We start from the raw sequence: 12,063 nt of genomic DNA, 5'->3' as shown, positions 1-12,063 counted from the left end.
AACAACAACTCATTCCCTTTACTTTTTTGTGTGTCATACACACACACACTCCTTCCCAAACTGCTCCCTGGAAAGCTACAACACTACAGGAACCCACAAATTTTTGCTGGCCTCCTCGACAAATGTTGTTGGCACCTCTCTGGAGGCAAACAAAGCCCTTCTTTCTGCAGTGATGGAAAAAAGGCTGCAGGGCAGACAACCAAAGGCTCATACAGATCTGTCTAGGAAAGTTACTTATTTGGACTCCCACAAAATCAAGCCTAGGGGTGTAGCTATGGGGCAGAGGGGATGAAGTCACTGCCCCCCAATGAACTTTTCTCAACACCCAAATTTTTAACATTGCAATGCCAACTGTATTTATCAACATAGTTAAAATAGATTTGCTGTGAGTTTTCGGGGCTATATAGCCATGTTCCAGAAGCATTCTTTTCTGATGTTTTGCCTGCATCTATGACAGGCATTCTCACAGGTTATGAGGTCTGTTGGAAACTAGGAAAACTCAGTTTTTATATCTGTGGATGGAAGAAAGAACTCTTGTCTGCTTGAGGCAAATGTGAATGTTGCAATTGTCCACTTTAATTAGCATCAAATGGCCTTGCAGCTTCAAAGCCAGGCAGCCTACTGCCTGAGGGAATCCTTTGTTGGGAAGTGTTAGATGGCCCTGATTGTTTCTTGTCTGGACCACTGTAGCAACCACCATGTCAGGCTACACAGAGAAGCCACTGAAATTCACAATCATGTGGAAAATTTCAACAGAAAGGAGAAAACCATGAAAATGAACAAAATATGGCTACCAGTATTTAAAAAAACACTAAAATCAGGACAGTAAATAAAGAACGCCACTCAGAAAACAGGGGAATTCCAGACATGAATCAATCAGGGCCAGCTAACAAGTCACAACAAAGGATTCCCCCAGGCAGTAAGCAGCCAGACTTTGAAGCTGAAAGGCTACTCAAGGCTAATCAAAAGGCGGCCAACTGCAACATTCAGACCTACCTCCAACAGACAAAGAGTTCTTTCTCCCACCCTGGACATTCCACAGATATAAAAACCTCACTTGCCTAGTTTCCAACAGACCTCACAACCTCTGAGGATGCCTGCCATAGATGTGAGCGAAACATCAGGATAGAATGCTTCTGGACGTGGCCATACAGGCTGGAAAACTCACAGCAACCCAGTGAGGGCCCTTCCACACAGCCCTATATACCAGAATTTCAAAGCAGAAAATCACACATTATCTGAGTGTGGACTCAGATAACGCGGTTCAAAGCAGATATTGTGGGATTTTCTGCCTCGATATTCTGGGACATAGGGTTGTGTGGAAGGGCCCTGATTCCAGCCATGAAAGCCTTCGACAACATACAGGGCCCTTCTACATAGTCATATAATCCAGAATATCAAGGCGGAAAATCCAACAATATCTGCATAGAACTGGGTTATCTGAGTCCACACTGCCATACATTCCAGTTCAAAGCAGATAATGTGGGATTTTATTCAGCTGTGTGGAAGGGGCCATAGTTCAAACATCCAGAGAAAAGAGACAAGCCAATATCAACTGCTTTATGAATACATTCTCAAAGAAAACAGTCGAGAAAAGTTATCAAGGATGCCTTCACTGGGACATTACCTAGAACTGCCATGGCCCAATACTATGGAATCCCGGTTGCAGTCTTACAAGGACTTACAAGCTTTCCCTCCCCAAACTACAAATCTCACAATTCCACAGGCAGTCAAAGTGGTACCAAACTGCATCAATTCTACGGTGCAGAAGTGTGCGCACATACACACACACGGTGGGGAATGTTCCCACATTTAGGGACAGGCAGCCTCCCTCCTGCAGCCTCCGCCCCGTCTCGCCAAACAGATCAGTCGAACTGGTTTGCAAAAACACAAGGAAAGTATAGGAAGGTTGCCTCCAGGAGGCCGAAGGGGTTCTGGTATTGGAAGAGGGAGTCTGGAGCGCCTAGGATGCCCCCCTTGAGCCCCAGAAGTGGCCCCAATCTCCCCCCCCCCCCCCCAGACCGCCTTGCCTCTCACCTCGCTTAGCCGCCTCCATGGTGCCGACCCAGGTCCCGGTCTACCGACTGCCGAGCGCACAGCGCCAGCGCCGCGTCTGGAGAAGAAGTTTGAGCAAGCTCCTCCTCCTTCTCTTCCTCTTCTCCTCCTCCTCCTCCTCCTCTCGGCTAGCGGGACTCTGGAGTCTCAGGCCCGCCTCCCCTCCTCCTTTTCCCCCCGCCAGGCCAGGCCAGGCACACAAAAGAGGGCTGCTCCGACCCCCTCTCCCCAACCAGGGAGCCTCTTTGCAGCCACAAGTCAGGAACGCCTCTTGGATCCATCGCACTGTGACCAATGCACCGCAACACTCCCACTTTGATCTTAGTGCAGTTGGAGTGCTGGAATCTGCGCATCTAGAGGGGTCCCATTTTGGATTATTGACGGGATGGAGCCATGAGAAAAAGAGACTGCATGCGTTGCCCCCCCCCCCCTTCCAATGAAATGTTCTGGATCTGGACCATATTTGGTACACATACCCATCATGATCCAACAAAAAAATAAACCAGGGTTTGGGGGATGATGGCTCCGGCCCAGCTTACTTAACCGAACGCATCTCCCTCTACGTTCCGCCTCATAGTTTAAGATCAACCAGGGAGGCCCTCCTCTCGGTCCCACCAGCTTTGCAAACGCATCTGGTGGGGACCAGGGACAGGGCCTTCTCAGTGGTGACCCCCTGCTTGTGGAACTCGCTCCCCAGCGAGATTACATTGGGGTCCTCCCTCCTTTCCTTTAGGAAAGAACTGAAATCGTGGTTGTGGAACCAGGCCTTTGGCTAGCAGACATAACGACACCTTGGACACTGAACTGGACCATATCATTCTTATAATAATGGAAACGGCTATATGATTGTATAACTAACGTTATGTTTTCAATTGATTGTATATTTATGGTTTTTATATTGTTGTTCATTGTGATATTGTGGCATCAAATTGCTGCCAGTGTTAGCCACTCTGAGTCCCCCCTCGGTTGAGAAGGGCAGGGTAGAAATGTTGTAAATAAATAAGATGCTGGGAGTTGTAGTCCAGTCACATCCATAGATACCACTCAGTCGGATCTGGGGCTGATGGGAGTTTGTTTGTTTTCATGTCAGGAGCGACTTGAGAAACTGTAAGTTGCTTCTGGTGTGAAGCAATGGGAGGGTGCAACGAGACAGGGTGGGCATTCTTTACTTCAGTATACCAAGACCTTGGATATCCCACCTTTGCCTACATTGAACATATATGTATGTGTACGTGAGACAATGAAGCGATAGGAGGAGAGTGAGGAATCAAACCTCACAAACTCAGTGACTTGTAGATCACGACTGAAATACACTATCTCTGACTCTGTGTCGCCTTTCTTTATGTATGTTTGTTACAGGATGCAATTTTTAATTGTCTGTGTATATTTCTTCAATGTGTAACCCAAACCCGGAGTCAATATGTAGCTTCCAACTTCTCCTCACAGATTACATCAATGTAATCTCCAACTGATTTCCAGCCATGTAACTTTAGTCCTGTAACTTGACACAAGACTTTAATATATATGTTGAAACAAAGAAATGTTTATTTATGAATTCTTTTGCACATAAGCATATCTGTTACAAAGTACTTTACTTCAGTTCCACTTGGGTATTATTGCAACTGTCTTTCACTCCTTTGAATACATAAAAATTGTTATTATATAACTTTCAAAACAGTTTAACTTGTTTCTACTCTGTTAAGCCACTTTCTTCTCCTTCAAAATATATTTCTCCTCAGCCTCCTGGCTGGCTAGCTTATGACTTTTAGTCACTCTCTTCCATCAACAGTTTGACTGAAAACTTAGTCCCAAAGGAATCACTGTCTCTCAGTTTTACCTAACTGAGAATTTAGACTTATATTAGCTTTTTTCTTTACTTCAGTATAACAATGGAAATTACAAACTTAACTATCGTTCCTCTTTCCTCTAGCTCCTGGCATTTCCTACTTTTAAAAATGTTCCCTCTTTTTTTCCTAGCTCTGCCACTTGTCCTGTTAGCCACCCTAAAATGGGTACATTTCTACTGCAAAGGCTATGTATCCATGGTAACACAAGACCATTCAAATGTAACCAGCTCCTGACTTCCCTTGCCATAATATCAACACTAATAAGCAGAGACAAAAGAACTCCATTATAATTAGCTTTTCCGTTACAGAGGGCATTTGTTTCATTTTGTTTTGTGTCAGGGGCTACTTGAGAAACTGCAAGTCACTTCTAGTATAGACAAGCATCCCGAGCTCTGAAGATTACCTGGGAAGGAATCCCACTGGAGCATTGCAATGCACCCAAATACCTGGGAGTCACCCTGGAACATGCTCTGACCTACAAGAAGCACTGCCTGAATATCAAGCAAAAAGTGGGTGCTAGAAACAATATTATACGAAATCTGACTGGCACAACCTGGGGATCACAACCAGACACAGTGAAGACATCTGCCCTTGTGCTATGCTACTCTGCTGCTGAGTATGCATGCCCAGTGTGGAACACATCTCACCACTCTAAAACAGTAGATGTGGCTCTTAATGAGACATGCCGCATTATCATGGGGTGTCTGCGCCCCACACCACTGGAGAAATTATACCACTTAGCCAGTATTCCACCACCTGATATCCGTCAGGAAGTAGCAGCCAGTAATGAAAGAACCAAGGCAGTTTTCTGGCCCATCCTCTGTTCAGATATCGGCCAGCAAGCCAACTCCTTAAATCAAGAAATAGCTTCCAAAGATCTACAGAGATCCTTGCATGAACACCTCAGCAAGCAAGAGTCCAAAAGTGGCAGGCTAAAACCCGGAACTTCAATCAGTGGCTGATACCAGATGAGAGATTCCCTTCTGGGCACACAGAAGACTGGGCAACTTGGAAGGCGCTGAACAGAGTGCACTCTGGCATCATGAGATGCAGAGCCAACCTTAAGAAAGTGGAGTCGAAGACATGCGAGTGTAGAGAAGAGCAACCCACAGACCACTTACTACAATGCAGTCTGGGCCATGCCACATGCACAATGGAGGTTCTTCTTACAGTCACAGCAGAGGCACTCCAAGTGGCCACTTTCTGGTAAAAGGAAATTGAGTATATTGCAAAGTCTTTTACTTGGTTTGTGATTTTTCTATATATTATAACTGTATTCTCAATTCACTTCTGACACAACAAATAAAATAAAGCAAAATCACAGAAAGTAACTCTTGATAGAGTGTCAGACTCAGCCACCCATTCATGGTCAATGTAGCATTAAGGAATTTGCAGAGCTTGGAAATGTGACTCTTTGAACTGCCAACTCTCAGCTTACCACAGCAAAAGTAGATACATGGCTAGAGCATTCTGGAAATTATTTCTCATTAAATGGCCAGAGCCATATAAATAGAAATGGGTAGAGAAAGGAAGGCACATTTCATGCACCTCTCTCAGAAACCTGCGCTCAGAATAAAAAACTGTAGCTCAGCTCACCATCAAATTTGCCATCATTCTTCAGCCCTAAGCTGATACATTGGTCCTTTTTGTCTGATATGGGGTTTTTCTTCCCACCTCTTTAGACCCACTCTTTATAGCTTGAAGGTCTGGCCATACAAGGTATTTCCATCTACTCTGCTTCAGCCATTCCAGGCATCTGATCCTGCAGGTAGATATGTCTCTTTTCTACAGCCCTTTCATCCTATCTCCCTGCTCTCATTTTGTACACCTGCAATCCAGGAAGATGGTTGCATGCAAGAAGATGCTGGCTGCTATCATGTTACCAGTTGAAATCAATCTGCCCAATGAGGATGACAATAAAATGCATCCAAGACAACACTAAGAAAAATACAGGTTGGCCTCTACCAGAAAGTCCACAATAGCCCTATCCTCAGTTCTTACTAAATCCTTTCAAACCTCAATCACAGAGGGAGAACTGTGACTTTTTTAAATTCCCCAGGCAATTTTCTTTTTTCCTTCAGCCACTAGATGGCAATAGTGATTTAAATATCCTCTGGGATATGCAGCCAGGAAATCAGGAGAGGCTTACTTCTTGGGAGGAGAGCAATGTCCAATCTCAATAAAATAGTGAAGAGTAGAGAGACATCACACTGGCAACTAAGATCCACATAGTTAAAGCAATGGTATTCCCCGTAGTCACCTACGGATGTGAGAGCTGGACCATAGGGAAGGCTGAGCGAAGGAAAATAGATGCTTTTGAACTGTGGTGTTGGAGAAAAGTTCTTCTGAGTGCCTTGGACCTCCACAAGATCCAATCAGTCCATAGTTCAGGAAATAAAGCAAGATTGCTCATTGGAGGGAAGGATATTAGAGGCCAAGATGAAGTACTTTGGCCACATCATGAGAAGACAGGAAAGCTTAGAGAAGACAATGATGCTGGGGAAAATGGAAGGGAAAAGGAAGAGGGTCAACCAAGGGCAAGATGGATGGATGGCATCCTTGAAGTGACTGGATTGACCTTGAAGGAACTGAGGGTGGTGACGACCAACAGGGAGCTCTAGCGTGGGCTGGTCCATGAGGTCACGAAGAGTCGGAAACGACTGAACAACAACAACATGGGATTTTTATTTTTCCTTCCTTTCCTGGCACAGGAGAAGTGGGTTTTCATTTATCTTAAAACTTCAGATCAAAATTCATATTTGAAGTGCCTCCTTGAAATATTTTACAATACCTGAAGGTGCTGAAAGGCCTAAATAATCTCATTAGTCCTGAGATGCCTCTATCAAGCAGTTCAAAAACATGCAAATGTGAGTAGATCAATAGGTACCGCTCCGACGGGAAGATAACGGCACTCCATACAGTCATGTGGGCCACATGACCTTGGAGGTGTCTATGGATCGGATAACGCCGACTCTTCAGCTTAGAAATGGACATGAGTACCAACCCCCAAGTCAGACATGACTAGACTTAATGTCAAGGGAAAACCTTTACCTTACCTCTATCTATCTTGAGAGAATGCTAAGAGTTAATTTTAAATGTTTTACCATAGTGAATGAGAACATGTAGATATATTATGGAGTGCTTTAGTTTAGACAAGTCTATATTTAGATCAGTTTATAAAATAAGTATTGGGCATTGTTTTATAGTATACACAAACATATACATTATTGATGTTTACCCTGTTTCAACCCTCCAAGACAAAGTGTTTAATTTCTCAACCAACTCCTATAATTACCCAGTTGTTCTTCATGTGTTCCTAATTTGACCGTCATGTAGTAAATGGGTGAAAATTTTTCTATCATGGGATTAAGCATTTGAAGTTGTTTTTATTTTCTATGAGGGTTACCTGGAAAGTAAGGTTAAAGATTTTTTTAAATACAAAGAATGAATATATTTTAATAAAATTTACATGGATTGTGGCATAGGTATTACATTATTTTTCCACATAACCACCATTCAGTTCAATGCATTTTGTCATCTGTGGGACAAGTTTTGGATGCCTGTGTCATAGAAGTTTCCCTCTGCCTTTTTCAGCCGGTTCGTCACTTTGATTTTCACGTTGTCGGAAAAGTGTTTTCCACCCAGGTGTTCCTTCAATTTAGTGAATAGATGATAGTTGCTGGGTGCAAGAAAGGGGTTGCTTAAAACATCCCAACCACATGAAGTCAACAATTCTTGTGTTGCATGAGTGGTGTGTGGACACGCATTGTCATGAAGGAGACAGACTCCCATTGTCAGAATCCCACAACGTTTGTTTTGGATGGCTCTGCGAAGTTTCTTCATGGGCTCACAATATATTCCGTATTTGTCACATGCTGTCTTGACCATAAACTGAAACTATATCATGATGAATCACAGGGGTGTTCATGCCCTTAACATTTAGGTAGCATTTTCCAGCTTGAACTTTAAACTTGGAGAGAAACAGAATGAGGATGGTCATTTCTAACCCTCACCACAATGCCAGTCAATGAGCTACTGACGACTGGCACTGCTCGTTCACTTCTGCTCACTTCCCGCTACATGGCAGTGATACCAACTTCCCCCATGAAAATTCCCTGCGAGTGCTGCATGCCTTGTAACCTTACTTTCTGGATAACCCTCGTAGATGTATGCAGTTCATCCCATTGTTTCTTCTATTATTTGTCTCCTAGATATTTGTCATCTTTGATGTCCACCTTTAAAACTTTTCTTCGGGGTTTTCAGCCATTACCTGAGCAGCTAAAAGGGGCTGGAATTCAGAGAAATGTAGTCTGCATCGAGTTTGCAAGGACTCTACTGCTCTGATCTATAGACAAATGGTCAAGCTAAAGAATGCACCGTTCTCACACATTTGCATGAAAACAGTTTAGCAAGAGTGTTTCTTTTTAAAAATGTAAACCACTAATGGGAAACTCAATCCAACCAACACCAAGATCAAGACCACAAGGAATGTTTAATCTTCCCAACTCTAGTCCCAAGAAAACACGCTTCCTCAAAAATCTGTTATCTGAATGGAGAAGGGAGCTTTCTGAGAGATTTTTACTAGAAATGTCCTGGTGATAGGTAGGTTTAATTCTTCCCTACGGCTTCCAAACTGCCTGTGCATGTTAATTACATCCATGTACTTACACTGACTTCATAATTAATCGAAGCAGAGATGGTAGTGAAGGAATCCAGAAAAGGCTAAGATTTGGGAAAACAGCTATGAGAAAACTAGATAATAAGCTTATTTGTTGGGGAAGAGTGCTACAGATATCAGATTTCCAAAAATACAAATCAATGGATTCAAGAGTAAATCAAGCCTGAACTCTCAATAAAAGCAAAACAGAGGTTATTGTATTTTGGACATACCATTAGACAACATGCTTCATTGAAAAAGATGATAAGGTAAGGGTAAAGGTTTTCCCCTGATATTAAGTCCAGTCATGTCCGACTCTGGAGGTTGGTGCTCATCTCCATTTCTAAGCTGAAGAGCCGGCATTGTCTGTAGACACCTCCTAGGTCATGTGGCCGGCATGACTGCATGGAGTGCCGTTACCTTCCCGCTGGAGCGGTACCTATTGATCTACACACATTTGCATGTTTTTGAACTCCTAGGTTGGCAGGAGTTGGGGCTAACAGTGGGAGCTCATGCCACTCTCTGGATTCGAACCTGCGACATTTGATCAGCAAGTTCAGCAGCTCAGGGGTTTAACCCACCGCGTTACTGGGGACTCCTGAAAAGGTGATAGTGTTTGGTAAAATAGAAGATAGTAGAAAATAAGAAAGACAATATTACAAATGGATGAATTCAAGAAAGGAAACCATGGCCGTGAGCAAGATTTGAGAAAATTGATGATCAGGACTCATGAAGGCAGTTGCCAAAAGCTGAAGCTGATTTGATGAGAAATAACAACATATTATAGCCATGCTCAGTTTGCTCCTCCACAGGGACTGAGTGTCCTGGCAACCAAAGGTATGACGTTGGTCTGCTTCACTGGGCTCCTGATTATCAGGCTAACTAATCAGTTAGAATGGTGCTAAAACATCCACTTTGTAACAGAAGATTTTTTTTTATAGACAAGCCCAGAGAAACAGAAAGCTACCCCATGTCCAAAAAGTCCAACATGATACTGGCAGCAGTGGAGGTTATTCAACCCTCCCCTCCTGCAGACTTTGGAGATGCCTGAAAACCTAAGGGTTTGTATTCTTCCATTGCAGGCTTTTAGGATCTTTCACCCCCAAATTTCCCCTCCTTTCCACATTATTCTGATGTTATATAAACAGATGCCTGGCACTGAAGATGACCTGTATGACTTCAAAGTCTTCCCCCACCACAACTATGATATTTTGTTGTTGTTTCTGTGTATCTTCAAGTCACTTATGGTGACCCCAAGGTGCACCTGCAAAATAGCGGAAGTGAGTTACTTTGCCCCCTCTAAGTATCAGAGTATATAACTTGCCCATTGTTGCCCAATGGATTTCCATGGCTGAGCAAGGATTTCAACTCTAATCTCTAGAGTGAACATTCAGAGCTCAACCCACTATACCATGTTATCCTTTCTCTAAACCAGGCATGGGCAAACTTCGGCCCTCCAGGTGTTTTGGACTTCAACTCCCACAATTCCTAACAGCCCATGCCTGCTCTAAACACTATGTGAACTACTTTGACTCTCCCGTGGAAGCACATTTATAAACAGCCTTGATTTCTTCCCTTCCCAAACCAGAAAGAGCAAAGGTTTCTACTTACCAGAGTACCCCTTCCTCATTCACTCCAGGCAAGTTAGAATGGTCCACACTTCTCAGATATTGCACAGCAAGTCAGTGTCTGCAAAACAGAGATGAAAATGATGGCTGAATAAAACAAAGGATGTTGTTTGTTGTTCTTTTAATGGAGACGGTTGGAAAAGCCAAAGATGGCACCTAATGGGTTTCCTAGCCAAGCAACGAAGCAAGCCCTGGTCTCCAGAGTCATAAGTGGACTAATGGTTGCCATAAATTGGATATAGCTTGAAGTCACTTCATCTGTAAATATGTACTGGATGGATGAGAAACATACCATTTTACTCTCGTAATTGGTTTGACTGGGAGAATGTGAAGATGGTCAAGAGTGTTTTCAGTATTAAGTAACTCTTGAGTATATATCCAGGTCATGCTTCCAGTTTGGGACAGGGCAAAGGTAGATTGGGATCCACTGTTAGATTTGCAGTGGGTCGGTAAGCATTTTAAAATCCTAATGGTTTAACTAAAGCAACAATAATAAAAGGTTTTCCAAATCACCATCTTGATATGAAATAAGATTGTATTTTTTGAGAAGATTTGTGTGTGAGTTCTAGATCTAATACTGGAGGGGAGGGGACTCTCCTGGGTTGACTATATGCCAAGAGACACCTTTTCCCTCTGTTTGGGGTATATGCTGATGGGCCAACATTTTGCACTTTTTTCCTGCTGGTGGACCATAGAGTCCACAGGGGGAAAAAGAATAGTAACACATAAACAGACAGAAAGCTTGCCCACAGTGATGTGGAAAGCAATCTTCATTCTAACACCTTTCTGTCAAGGCCAGAAATTTGTGAGATGCTTTCATAACAAAAATAGCAACATGTACTGGTTCAGTGGAGAGAAACCCACAGAGACCTCCCCTGCCTAGAATAATACTAATCCATTAGTGGAGCTGCTATAGAGTGGGCCCTTAATATTTGCTAGAGCAGGCATGGGCAAACTTTGTCCCTCTGGATGTTTTGGACTACAACTCCCACCTTTCCTAACAGCCTCAGACCCTTTTCCCTCAGCTCCTTAAGTGGTTAAGAGGGGAAAGGAATGGGCCTGAGGCTGTTAGGAATGGTGGGAGCTGCCGTCCAAAACACCTGGAGGGCCAAAGTTTGCCCATGCTTGTGCTAGAATATAGCTCTAGGACCTCCATGCATATCAAAATCTGTGGATACCCATTCACATAAAGTGCTATTATGTAAAATGGTGTTCTCTATATAAAATGGCTAAATCAAGGTTTGCTTCAGGGAATTTATCCCCAGCCATGGATGGTTAAATCTGTAGATACAGAAGGATGATGAAAATAAACAGAGCACAGGAAGGCTAAACTTGCTAGAAATGCCTGTGGCAAGCACACAATGCAACACATTCATTGCAAGGAAGAACAGAGAGCCTCCCGGGAGCCAGAAAATACTCAAGGGATGATAACATACATGCCACCAATCAGCAGTAGGGGGCACCATGCCCATTTGCCTAAACATAAACCTATATTTAAAAAAGGAGAAGAAATGTACAGCTCACAAAAACTTGCTCAGACAAGATGCAACCAGCACACAGTTAGATGCAGCCCCACTCAATTCCAGGCCTACTGCAAAACAACCCCCAGCACTAGTTGTGAAAGTACAAGTTTCTCAGGTTATGTTCCCACTGCACATTTTTACTAATATTAGTGTCTTTAAAAAAAACCTCTGCACTTTGATTAAAGCAAAATACATGAGAGGGGGGATACTAAGTCAACAAAATACTCTTGAAACAATGTCTTGGCCACAGCTACCAACTCAAAGAAGAAAGAAGTATCCACCCCATTATTTCAAGGGTACAGAAATGCTCCAAAGATACCAGATCCTGTCTGATTTTGGAAACTAAGCAGGGC

The 12,063-nt window shown here is 43.3% G+C and overlaps 1 protein-coding gene across 2 annotated transcripts in view; it reads right to left on the bottom strand.

The window, feature by feature from the left end:
* LZTS2 (leucine zipper tumor suppressor 2) overlaps positions 1-12,063 on the bottom strand; it is an 88,338-nt gene that overhangs the window by 38,809 nt on the left and 37,466 nt on the right. The window contains exon 3 of one of the 2 annotated variants that reach the window (XM_060768278.2): positions 10,171-10,248. The gene's annotated coding sequence lies outside the window, so the exon portion shown is untranslated. Of the gene's footprint in view, positions 1-2,037; positions 2,160-10,170; positions 10,249-12,063 lie in introns of those variants that run through there. The other variant, XM_060768280.2, reaches the window with a different exon arrangement.

The sequence above is a fragment of the Anolis sagrei genome, chromosome 3 (assembly GCF_037176765.1).
Source record: "Anolis sagrei isolate rAnoSag1 chromosome 3, rAnoSag1.mat, whole genome shotgun sequence".
Lineage (NCBI taxonomy): Eukaryota > Metazoa > Chordata > Lepidosauria > Squamata > Dactyloidae > Anolis > Anolis sagrei.
The sequence above is the reverse complement of the archived record's forward strand: the minus strand, read 5'-3'. Positions and strand labels throughout refer to the sequence as shown.